The sequence below is a fragment of the Elephantulus edwardii genome, unplaced genomic scaffold (assembly GCF_000299155.1).
Source record: "Elephantulus edwardii isolate Elephantulus edwardi_28Jun2011 unplaced genomic scaffold, EleEdw1.0 scaffold00407, whole genome shotgun sequence".
Classification (NCBI taxonomy): domain Eukaryota; kingdom Metazoa; phylum Chordata; class Mammalia; order Macroscelidea; family Macroscelididae; genus Elephantulus; species Elephantulus edwardii.
In genome coordinates, this window is record NW_006400157.1 from 745137 (window position 1) to 757127 (window position 11991).

General features: G+C 42.4%; 1 pseudogene across 1 annotated transcript in view; it reads left to right on the top strand.

Moving 5' to 3' along the window:
* The window catches only part of LOC102860226, a 114459-nt pseudogene extending 102632 nt beyond the window's left edge, over positions 1 to 11827 (top strand). The window contains exon 2 of the transcript XR_439038.1: positions 10908 to 11827. The product of XR_439038.1 is annotated as a eukaryotic initiation factor 4A-I-like (transcript). The remainder of the gene's footprint in view (positions 1 to 10907) is intronic.
* Positions 11828 to 11991: the final 164 nt, after the last annotated feature.

Sequence of the window (11991 nt, forward strand, 5' to 3'; positions counted from 1 at the left end):
CCGAAGAAAGCTGGGAAGGAAGCGGCCATGTTGTTCCAGGTTTGGCTGGCGCCTTCACAGGCTCTTGGGAAGCTCTCCTTGCCAAAAGGCAGGAGTGTGGTGGTGGGGAGTCCAGGAATCGTGCCATGCTTTGGAGTGCACTGCTTTTCCGGGAATGTGTTTGATGTGCAGGCTTGACCTGTCCCTGGAGTGAGGCTAGCCAGCCTAAGCCTAGGTTTTGAACCAGGTGGCATCTTAAGCCGAAGGAAGATGGGAAGGAAGCGGACATGTTGTTCCTGGTTTGGCTGGCGCCTTCAAAGGCTAGTGGGAAGCTCTCCTTGCCAGAAGGCAGGAGCGAGGTGGTGAGGAGTGCAGGAATCGTGGCAAGCTTTGGAGTGGACTGATTTTCCGGGAATGTGTTTGACGTGCAGGCTTGCTCTGTCCCTGGAGTGAGGCTAGCCAGCCTTGGCCTAGGGTTTAAACCAGGAGGTGGCCTTAAGCCGAAGGAAGCTGGGAAGGAAGTGGCCATGTTGTTCCTGGTTTGGCTGAAGCCTTAACAGGCTCAAGGGAAGTTCTCCTTGCCAGAAAGCAGGAGCGTGGTGGTGGGGAGTGCAGGAATCGTGGCAAGATTTGGAGTGGACTGCTTTTCCGGGAATGTGTTTGACGTGCAGGTTTGCTCTGTCCCTGGAGTGAGGCTAGCCACCTTGGGCCTAAGGTTCAAACGAGGAGGCGGCCTTAAGCCGAAGGTAGCTTTGAAGGAAGCCACCATTTTTTTCCTAGTTTGGGTGGCGCCTTCACAGGCTCGTGGGAAGCTCTCCTTGCCAGAAGGCAGGAATGTGGTGGTGGGGAGTGCAGTAATCGAGGCAAGCTTTGGAGTGGACTGCTTTTCCAGGAATGTGTTTGACGTGCAGGCTTGCTTTCTCCCTGGAGTGAGGCTAGCCCGCCTTGGCCTAGGGTTTGAACCAGGAGGCCGTCTTAAGCTGAAGGAAGCTGGGAAGGAAACAGACATGTTGTTCCTGGTTTGGCTGGCGCCTTCACAGGCTCTTGGGAAGCTCTCCTTGCCAGTAGGCAGGAGCTTTGTGGTGGGGAGTGCAGGAATAGTGGCAAGCTTTGTAGTGGACTGCTTTTCCGGGAATGTGATTGACCTGCAGGTGTGCTCTGTCCCTGGAATGAGGCTAGCCAGCCTGGGCCTAGGGTTTGAACTAGGAGGTGGCCTTAAGCCGAAGGAAGCTGAGAAGGAAGCGGCCATGTTATTCCTGGTTTGGCTGGCGCCTTCAAAGGCTCGTGGGAAGCTCTCCTTGCCAGAAGGCAGGAGCGTGGTGGTGGGGAGTGCAGGAATCGTGGCAAGTTTTGTTGTGGACTGCTATTCTTTGAATGTGTTTGACCTGCAGGTTTGCTCTGTCCCTGGAGTGAGGCTAGGCATGCTGGGCCTAGGGTTTGAACCAGGAGGCAGCCTTAAGCCGAAGGAAGCTCCGAAGGAAGCGTCCATGTTGTTCCTCGTTTGCCTGGCGCCTTCACAGGCTCACGGGAAGCTCTCCTTTCCAGAAGGCAGGAGCGTGGTGGTGGGGAGTGCAGTAATCGTGGCAAGCTTTGGAGTGGACTGCTTTTCCAGGAATATGTTTGACGTGCTGGTTTGCTCTGTCCCTGGAGTGAGGCTTGCCAGCTTGGGCCTAGGGTTTGAACCAGGAGGCGGCCTTAAGGCAAAGGAAGCTGAGAAGGAAGTGGAAATGTGTTTCCTGGTTTGGCTGGTGCCTGCACAGGCTCCTGGGATGCTCTCCTTGCCAGTAGGCAGGAGCTTTGTGGTGGGGAGTGCAGGAATCGTCGCAAACTTTGGAGTGGACTGCTTTTCCGGGAATGTGTTTGACCTGCAGGTCTGCTCTGTGCTGGACTGAGGCTAGACAGCCTGGGCCTAGGATTTGAACCAGGAGGCGGCCTTAAGCCAAAAGAATCTGGGAAGGAAGCGATCATGTTGTTCCTGGTTTGGCTGGCGCCTTCACAGGCTCGTGGGAAGCCCTCCTTGCCAGAAGGCAGGAGCGTGGTGGTGGGGAGTGCTGGAATCGTGGCAAGCTTTGGTATGCACTGCTTTTCCGGGAATGTGTTTGAGGTGAAGGTTTGCTCTGTCCATGGTCTGAGGCCAGCCCGCCTGGGCCTAGGGTTTGAACCAGGATGCGGCCTTAAGCCAAAGGAAGCTTGCCAGAAGGCAGGGGCGTTGTGGTGGGGAGTGCAGGAATCGTGGCAAAGTTTGGAGTGGACTGCTTTTCCTGAATGAGGGCCACAGCTGACAGTCACCCACCTTTGGCTTGGTAGCACAGGTTCCTTCCACTAGGCCAACGTCCGTCTCTCTCGGTCGTCGCCATTGTTATTGCTGTTTAATCCCACTAACAATGTATAAGTGTTCCTTTCTCACCACATCCTCTCCAACATTTATTACTTGCTGCCCTATTTAACTTTGCCACTGTTACTGATGTGAGATGTAACCTCATTGTGGTTTTGATTTGTATCTCTCTTATTGCCAGTGATTTGGAACATTTCTTCATGTGTCTGTTTGTTATTCTAATATCTTCTTCTATGAAAATCCTTTCCATGTCTTTTGCCCATTTTGCATTTGGGTTATCAGTCTTTCTCTTGTGAAGGTCCAGGAGTATTCTGTAAACTTTTTCTGTAAGACTCTTGTCTGAGAGGGTATAACCAAATGTTTGTTCCCAGTTGGTAGGTTTTCTTTTCACCCTGTTGGGAAAAGTTTCTGATGCACACATGGATTTAATCTTTAGAAGGTCACATTCATCAATTTTCTCTTCTTCAGATTGTGCATTTCTGGTTGTATTTGGCAGTCTCATTATACATTGGACTAGCACTTCTAAGCTTGATCCCAATTTTTCTTTTATGAATGTTATGGTTTTGGGCTTTACTTGATTTTTGTGTATGGTGTGTGTGAGATGTGGATCCTGTTTCAGCCTTCTCCAGTTTTCCAGCACCATTTGTTGAGGAGGTTATCATTTGCCATTTGATAGCTTTCATTTCCTTGTTGGATATCAGTTGACCATATATAGCTGGGTCTATTTCTGGGATCTCAATTCTGTTCCACTGGTGTATGTGCCTGTCATTGTACCAGTAACCAATACCATGCGGTTTTGGTTACTACTGCTGTGTAGTAGGTTCTGAGGTAAGGAAGTGCTGTGCCTCCATCCTCATTTTTGTTTCTCAGAAGTGTTTTGCGCATTCAGAGTGGCTTGCCTCTCCTAAGAAATTTGACCATTTCCCTTTCAATATCTTTGAAAAATGAATTTGGTATCTGGATTGGGATTCTATCGAACATGTAGATTCCTTTTGGTAGTTTAGTCATTTTCACAGTGTTGAGTCTTCCTATCCATGAACAGGCCATATTTTCCCATTTATTTAGGTCTTTTATTGTGTCTTGCAGAAATGCTCTAAAGTTTTCTTTGTATAGGTCTTTTTTATGTCTAGTTAGGTTCACGTCCAAGTATTACAATTTGTGGTTGGCTATTTTAAATGGTATTGCTTTCTTGATTTCCTTCTCTGTGCTCTCTTTGTTACTATAGAAGAATCCTGTTGATTTTTGGATATTGATCTTATATCCTGCAACTCTACTAAAGTGGCCTATTTACTCCAACAAGGTTTTTTTGTTTTGTTTTGTTTTTTTTAGTCTTTGGGGTTTTTTTTTTTTTTTGCACACACTATCATGTTATCTGCATATAGTGACTGTGTAACTATATCTTTGCCAATCTGGATGCCTTTTATTTACTTCTCTTGTTGTATTGCCTTAGCAGGCACTTATGATACAATAATAAAAAGAATTGGTGACAGTGGACATCTTTGTCTGGTCCTTGTTTGCAAGGAAAATGTTTTTAGTCTTTCTCCATTGAGAATGATGTTGACTCTTGGTTTTGCATATATACTTTTCACTACGTTGAGGGAATTCCCTTCTATTCCAATTTTGCTTAGTGTCTTTATCAGGAAGGGGTGTGGAGTCACTCTCTAATCTCCTTGATCAGGTAATATTTTTATCCCAGAAGGGCATCAGCTATCTTAATCTCATCTTTTCAGAAAGGATCTCTTCAGTCTCAAATTGGCTTTGGGTCTGGGTTTCAAATTGAGTGGTCTCCTCACACACACAGTGTGGGTAACCCACCACGGAGTCACACACACAAGATGAGATCTGAGAATTCTCTCTAACCTCCTTGATCAGGTAACAGCTTTCTCTCAGAAAAGCGTCATCTACCTTAATCTCATCTTTCCAGAAAGGATATCTTCAGCCACAAATTGGCTTCTCGCTCTAGGGGCCAAATAAACACTGTCACAGTATCAGATCTAGAAGAGATTGTCTGGACCTTGGAATTATCACATTGTGTCTGTAATGTAAACAGAGACAGTAAGTCACAAGTCACAAAAGTCAGCAGAAGATCTGTGGCCAGGATCTTCCTTCAGTATCACGTCAAGCAAAAATCTTTCTCTGAAGTTGGTACATGAAATTTGGCCTTACAGCCTCCTAAATAAGAGAACAGTAGTAGTGTATAGTGAAAAACATCACAGAAGTGACTGGTGATCATATTAGGATGTGGCTAGGGAAGGAGTGGTGGTTGACCTAGTAGCTGATTGTGCAAGAAATGAGGATGTAGCAGAGAAAAGATAGAGAAAAGTCACACATGCTTGGGGGGGGCGTGAGGACAGTGAATGTGTTGGTTATTTCTGTAAGGGAAGTGTCTTTCATCTGCTAGGTAAAAATTCTTGTATGTCAGATATTCTAACACTAAGCATCCAAATTAAGACAGACTAGGAAGGATTGGCTATCCACTTCTGAAATATAACTAGCCTTTGAAAACTTTATTTACAACAGAGCACATTTAGAGCAGACTTACAGATATGGCACCTGAAGTTGAACCCTTAAGTTTGGATGCACAAAGTAGGACAGTTAGTTTTGGGTTTTGGTTTTTTTTTTTACATTTTTAAAATTATTTTAAATGAAAGTTTACAGAGACTTAGAGTTTCCAGTCATTCATTGTTACACTTTTCTCCCTGTCCACCCTGTCCCCCCAATACACTCTTCTCCTTGAAAAGAAAATAAATCTCTTTCATTTTTATGCAATCCCTTCATCCAAGTCCACTCCACTATGCAGCCTTCACTCTGGAACTCTGTAATGACAAGAATACCCATTCATATATCCCTTTTAAGCAGTTCTCTCCCTCATGTTTCAATGCAATATATATCATTCCTCCCTTCCTTTTGTCTTCCCTCAACCCTGATGTGCAATATTTATCCTTTTGTGACTGAGATATTTCACTTAACATAATGTCCTCCATGGTCATCCATTTTGCATAATATTTCATGAGTTCCTTGTTTTTCAATGCTGCATAGTATGCCATTGTGTGAATATACCAGAGCTTCTCTATCAATTCATTTGTTCATGGCTACCTGGATTGTTTCCAGCTCTTTGCTATTGTGAATAAAGCCACAATAACATGGGTGTGCATATATCTGCTTGGGTGGCAGTTATGGTTTCTTTAGGGTAAATTCCCAGTAGTGGAATTGCTGTGTCAAATGGTATTTCTATTTGCAACTTTTTGAGAAAGCACCATACAGCCTTCCATAGTGGTTGTTCCCTTTTACACTCTCACCAACAGTGAATAAGGGTTCCAGTTTCTACACAACCTCGCCAGGATTTTATATTTGCTGTTCTGTTAAATTTTGCTGTTCTTACTAGGGTGAAATGATATCTTATAGATGTTTTTATTTGCATCTCTCTTAGAGCTAGGGATTTTGAACATTTCTTCATGTGTTTATTTGCTATCTGAGTGACTTCTTTGGTGAAGTGTCTGATATCCTGTGCCCATTTTTCAATTGGGTTATTTATTTTTATCTTGTTGTTGTGCTCTAGTATTTTACAAATTTTAGATATAAGTCCCTTGTCTGACATGTCATTACCAAATATTTTCCCAATTTGTACCTTCTCTTTTTACTCTGTTGGAGTAGTTTTTGGATGTGCATAGGGATTTAATTCTTAGAAGGTCTCGTTCATCTATTTTATTCTCTCCTGTTTGTAGAAGGAGAGACAGTTTTAAGAAGAAATTGACATATCATACGTGGAATGTGAGAAGTATGAACAAAAGCTAGACATTTTAAAGAAAGAAATGGAATGTATAAATATTGATATATTGGGTATTAACGAAATGAGATGGATTGGCATGGGACATTTTGAATTCCACGATCATATCTATTATGCTGGAGATGAAAAGGTGAGAAAGAAATGAGGTTTCTTTCATAGTTAAAAAGGCCATTTCTAGATTCACATTGAAATACAATATTGTAAGTGACAGGATAAAATACATACACATACAAGGAAGACCTGTTAATACCACTATCATTCAAATTTATTCACCTACAACCAGAGCGAAAGAGGAGGAAATAGATTATTTCTATCAAATGTCACTGTCAGAAATAGATAGAACTTGTAACCAAGATGCATTCATAATAACGGATGACTAGAATTGAAAAGTTTGGTACCAGGAAGAAGGATGAGTTGTCAGAAAATATGTACTTGGTGACAGAAATGAAGCTGGGGATAAAATGATAGAATTCTGTACAATCAATGATTTATTCATAGCAAATACCTTTTCTAAGAAACATAAACACAGTCTATATACATAGATTTCACCTGGTGGGATGCACAGGAATCAGATTACATCTGTGGAAGGAACCGTTGGAGAAGCTCAATATCAGCAGTGAAAACTAGGCTATGTGCTGATTGTGGAACAGACCATCAAGTGCTCATATGAAAGTTCAAATTAAAATGAAGGAAGTTTAAATCATATCCACAGGAATAAAAATTTTACCTTGAATCTATCACCCACGAATTTAAATACCAACTCAGGGATAGGTTTGGGGCTTTGCATATTAATGAACAAAGACCAGATAACCTGTGGGGAGATATCAAGAGTATTGTTCATGAAGAATGTGAAAAGTCATTATAATGAAGAAAAGACTAAAATGGACACCAGAAGAGACTCTGAATATTGCACTAGAGTGCCAAGAAGCTAAAACAAAGGGAAGAAATCATGAATAAAGAGGTGAATAGAAGATTTCTAAGGACTGCTCCAGAAGACAAGGCAAAATATTATAATGAAATGTGCAAGCAAAAGGGCTGAACTCATTCAATATTTCTTAAGCTGAAAGAAAAATAAACTCAAGCCATGAATTGCAATGCTTAAGGATGTTATCGGCAGAATATTGAATGATTTAAGAAACATAAAAATAAGATTGAAGAAGTATACATTGTCATTGTATCAAAAAGAATTGGCTGAGAAAGAAGACTTTCAAGAAACAACATATGATCAAGAGGAAATGATGATGAAGGAGGAAGTTGAGGCTGCTTTGAAGGACTTGGCAAAAAATAAAGCCCCAGAGATTGATGGGATACAAATTGACCTATTTCAGCAAACAAATGATGCCCTGGATGTGCTCCCCAAGTTGTGCCAGGAAGTCTGGAAGACAACTACTTGACCAACTGACTGGAAGAAATCCATATTTATTCACATTCCAAAAAAGAAAGGTGACCTGACAGAATGTTGAAATTATTGAACATTATCACTAATATCACACACAAGCGAAATCCTGCTGAAGATTATCCAGAAATGACTGGAACAGTATATTGACAGAGAGCTACTACCAGAAATACAAGCTGGATTTAGAAGAGGTCATGGAACTAGGGACATTATTGTCAATGTCTATCTGTGTTTCATTGACTATGCAAAGGCATTTGACTGTGTGGATCACAATAAATTTTGGCTAGCCTTGAGGAAAATGGGAATCTCATAACAGTGCTTTTATGCAACCTATACTTGGACCAAGAAGCAATACTTAGAACAGAGCAAGGAAACACTACATGGTTCAAAATCAGGAAAGGAGTGCACCAGAGATGCATCCTGTCTCCGTACCTTTTCAATATGTATACAGAACAGATCATTCAGGAAGCAGGGCTTTATACGGAGGAGTGTGGCATCAAGATTGGAGGAAGACTCGTCAACAACCTATTATATACAGATGACACAACCTTGCTTGCTGAAATTGAAGAAGACCAGAATCACTTGCCGCAAAAGGTCAAGGACTATAGTCTTCGATATGGATTGAAGCTCAACATCAAGAAGACAAATATTCTCACCACTGGGCCAGTTGACAGCACCATCATAGACGGAGAAGGGAAGGAGCAATTACAGCTTGCTCAGATCCACAGTCAACACTTGACACTAGCAGTCAGAAAATAAAAAGATTAATTGCTGAAGAGAAATGATGTCGGTCAAAGGTGTGCCTGATGCAGGCCACAGTCTTCTCAATTACTTGTTACACTTCAGAGAAGTGGACAATGACTAAGGATGACAGAAGAAGCTGAGATCAAGCTGAGATGTGGTGCTGGAGAAGAGTCTTGTGTATACCGTGGACAGCCAAAAAATCAAATAGATCTATCTTTGAGAGGGTGAAACTTAAGTTTCTCCCTGAGGCTAGAATTTTGAAATTCCCTCTCACATACTTTTGGCATGTGGTCAGGAGAGACTGGTCCTTGGAGAAGGATATCATGCTCGGAAAAGTGGAGGGACAGCGCAGGAGAAGAAGACCCCTATCTGGGGCAGCGGGGGTTTGTGTGTCGGAATTAGTGAGAAGGGTTTGCAGGTAACTCAGTGACATATAATAAGAACAACATACCAATTCCACTACTGGGAATATACCCTAAAGAGACCATAAATGACATCCATGCAGATATATGCACACCCATGTTTATTGCAGCTTTGTTTACAGTAGCAAGGAGTTGGAAACAATCTAAGTGCCCATCAACAAAGGAATGGATAGAGAAGCTGTGGTATATTCACACAATGGAATACAACGCTGCTTTGAAAAACAAGGAACTCATGCAATATTATTCAAAATGGGTGACCCTGGAGGACATTATGCTAAGTACAATATCTCAGTCACAAAAGGACAAATATTATATGGTGCCACTGTTGTAGAATGAGGCTGACACTGGGGTGGGGGTAAGACTGAGAAAAACTGGATAAATTATGTTACTGTATTAAAGCCGATGAGGGAGAGAATAGTTTAAAATTAATATATTTTAGGGCATTATGATTATCACAAGAGTCCAGAATGAGGGTTGCAAAGTGGAGTATACTTGGGGTGGGAGTGGGGAGGTTCGAGGGGGGGGAGATTATGTACCAATGAAGGAGTTTTTCTTTTGCTTTTCAAGTAGAGGAGTGACCTGGGGGTGGGGGTGGGGGTGAGTGGGTGCGGAGAAAAGTGCAACAATGAATGAATGGAATTCCAAAATCTCTGTAGATGTTCATTGAAATTAATAATAATAAAAAAGTAATAAAATAAAGAAAGAACAACATACTATATTCGTGTTTTTTTTTTTTAAATTTAAACCTCTTGTTTAGAATCAACAAGTCCTCAAGGAGGGCTTTAGTATTTAAAGTTGGTTGTTTTCATATTTTGGAGGAACATTCTTCTAAGCGGTACAGCACTTTTCTGTCAATATGCTGTACTGAAGTAACCTGGGGTTGCTATGATTCTGAACCTTGTGCCACTGGGGTGTCAAATGCCATAATGGTTACCCATGGTGGACAGTGTTTGTTGGAGCTCCCGGTTTAAGACAGGGATAAATGACAAGAGATATGGAAAGGCTTCAGGCCTTTTGTTCATATTGTTGCTATGAGTCGTGCTTGACTCAAAGACAATCAACAACAAACATTTTATGGGACAAATTGGCTGTCAAGGACCTCTTTAAAGTTCTAAACAGCAAGGATGCCAGTCTAAAGACTAAACTGCACTTGACTCAAGTCACGGCATTTTCAATTGCCTTATATGAATGTGAAAGTTGAAAAACGGACAAAGAATTGATATCTTTGCATTATGGCATTGATGAAGAATATTGAATATACTGTGAATTACATATATCAAGCTGTTAGTTTGAGGACTAAGGTGTACCATATTCATGCAACAGTCTTTTCAATAACATGCTGTGTTGCTGAGGGCTGGGCAATGAATAAGGATGATAGAAGGATTAATGTCTTTGAACTGTGTTACTGGAGAAGAATACTGAGTAGCCCAAAGATTGGCAAAAGAGCAGATAATTCTCTGAGACAGTCCAGCCATGTTGCTACTTGGAGGCAAAGATGATAAATTCTGTCTCACATACTTTGGGATGTTGCTAGGAGAGGCTCTTCACTGGAGAGGGATATGATGATTGGGAAGGTGGAGAGACAGCAAAAAAGAGGAAGACCATCACCACTTTCACAGAGTGACTGCAGTAATGTGCTCAAGTGTGAGGAAAGCACAGGATAGGACAAGGTTCAGAATTGTTGTTCAGAGGGTTGCTATGAGTTGTACTCAACTCGATTGTACCTAACAATAATAATATATATCAGGAAATACCTCTCGTGGTTCAGTGTTAAGGAATTGCTTGTACACTGCCAACACAAAGGTACACAGTTCAAACACACCAGGTACTCTGATGGAAAAATATGAGTAATCTCCTTCCAATGTGATTTATTACCTCTGAAAACCTGCTGGAGGGACAGCTTTCAGTAGATTTCTGACTTGACTGTACACATCAGTAACAAATATCGGAGTTGACAAGGATGGCACAAGGTAGGTTCGGGTTTAGATCTGTTTATATGGTCATTAAGAGTTGCAGTTGACTCAACGGCACGTGTGCCGTGGACTTGCCTGCGACTCATAGAGACCCTATGTACAACAGCCCTAAACTGTGCTTTATCTTGTGCCAATCTTATTATCTCTGACACACCTATCCCCATTACCCCAGTCACTGAATCAATCCATCTCATTGAGGGTATTCCTCTCCTGTGCTGTCCCTTCACCCTCCCAAGCATGACATCTCTCTCCAAAGATTGGTTTCTGCTAGTTTCTAAGGATCGTGTCTGCGAGTCAGGATTCCCGGTCCAGAGACAATGGCCCCAATGGAATGGAGCCAGAAGGTGTCATCGAGAGTAATTGGAATAAAATTGTTGACAGCTTTGATGACATGAACCTCTCTGAGTCCCTTCTCCGAGGCATCTGTGCCTATGGTTTTCAAAAGCCTTCTGCCATACAGCAGCGAGCCATTCTTCCTTGTATCATGGGTTATGATGTGATTGCTCAAGCCCAATCTGGGACTGGGAAAACAGCCACTTTTGCCATATCAATTCTACAGCAGATAGAATTGGATCTGAAGGCCACCCAGGCTTTGGTCCTGGCTCCCACTCAAGAGTTGGCCCAGCAGATACAGAAGGTGGTAATGGCATTAGGAGATTACATGGGTGCCTCCTGCCATGCCTGCATTGGGGGCACCAATGTACGTGCTGAAGTACAGAAACTGCAGATGGAGGCTCCGCACATCATTGTTGGTACCCCAGGCCGTGTATTTGATATGCTTAATCGAAGATACCTTTCTCCCAAATACATAAAAATGTTTGTGCTGGATGAAGCTGGTGAAATGTTAAGCCGTGGGTTCAAGGACCAGATCTATGACATATTCCAGAAGCTCAACAGCAACACCCAGGTGTTTTGTTATCAGCCACAATGCCTTCTGATGTGCTTGAAGTGACCAAGAAATTCATGAGGGACCCCATTCTGATTCTTGTCAAGAAGAAGAACTGACCCTGGAGGGTATCCGCCAATTCTATATCAATGTGGAACGTGAGGAGTGGAAGCTGGACACACTGTGATTTGTACGAAACATTAATGACCACCCAGGCCGTCATCTTCATTAACACCCAAAGGAAGGTTGACTGGCTCACTGAAAAAATGCATGCCCGGGATTTCACCATCTCTGCCATGCATGGAGATCTATATTTGTTCCCATTCCAAAGAAGGGTGACCCAGCTGAGTGTGGAAACTACAGAACAATATAATTGATTTCACATGCAAGCAAGATTCTACTGAAGATTATCCAAAAACGATTGGAACAGTACATCAGCAGAGAATTTCCAGAAGTCCAGACTGGGTTT